The following is a 789-nucleotide window of genomic DNA, read 5'->3' on the forward strand; positions in this document are numbered from 1 at the left end:
CGCCCCGCTGCACATCATGAGTTTAAGGCTAGCCTGTGATATATGAGACTTTGGAGAAAGGGAGAGAAAGGGAGGTAGGGAGATAAGTTTGGGAAGGAGAAGGGGGAAGGACAGAAAGGAGGAAAGAGAAGAAAGGGAGGGAGAGAGGAGAGAGAGGGANAGANATTGATCTGACAGAAGAGCAGGCAGGAAGACAGATTGCTGGACACAGAGACNGGGAGAGGGAGAGAAGATGCTGAGCAAGCTGGTCAGATGCCAGTGTCATCCTGGAAGCTGCTGGGCTGGACCCAATCAGGGCAAGATGGATGGCTGCCTGGAGAACAATGCAGAAGTCACCAGACTAGACAACTGGACTGTCTCTTCTCTCTGTATGCTCTGCAAGAAAAGTCGGGGCCAGGAGCAGGGNATCGTGGTACAAACCTGCCATGGAAGTACCAGGTAGTAGAAGCAGGAGGACTCAAGGTCATCTTCAGTTACATAGAAAGTCCAAGGACACATGAGAGTCCTCTAAAGGCCAAAGGCTAGGGGAGGTTGGAGAGATGGCTCAGTGGTTAAGAGCACTTACTGCTCTTTCAGAGGACTTGGGTTCAATTCCCAGCACATATGTGGCAGCTCACAATGACCTCTTTTTGTTGTTGTTGGTGGTGGTGGTGGTTTTTTTTGATTCAGGGTTTCTCTGTGTAGCCCTGGCTGTCCTGGAACTCACTCTGTAGACCAGGCTGGCCTCGAACTCAGAAATCTACCTGCCTCTGCCTCCCAAGTTCTGGGATTAAAGGCCTGCACCACCAC

This window comes from Mus caroli, chromosome 5, assembly GCF_900094665.2.
Source record: "Mus caroli chromosome 5, CAROLI_EIJ_v1.1, whole genome shotgun sequence".
NCBI classification, from domain to species: Eukaryota; Metazoa; Chordata; class Mammalia; order Rodentia; family Muridae; genus Mus; species Mus caroli.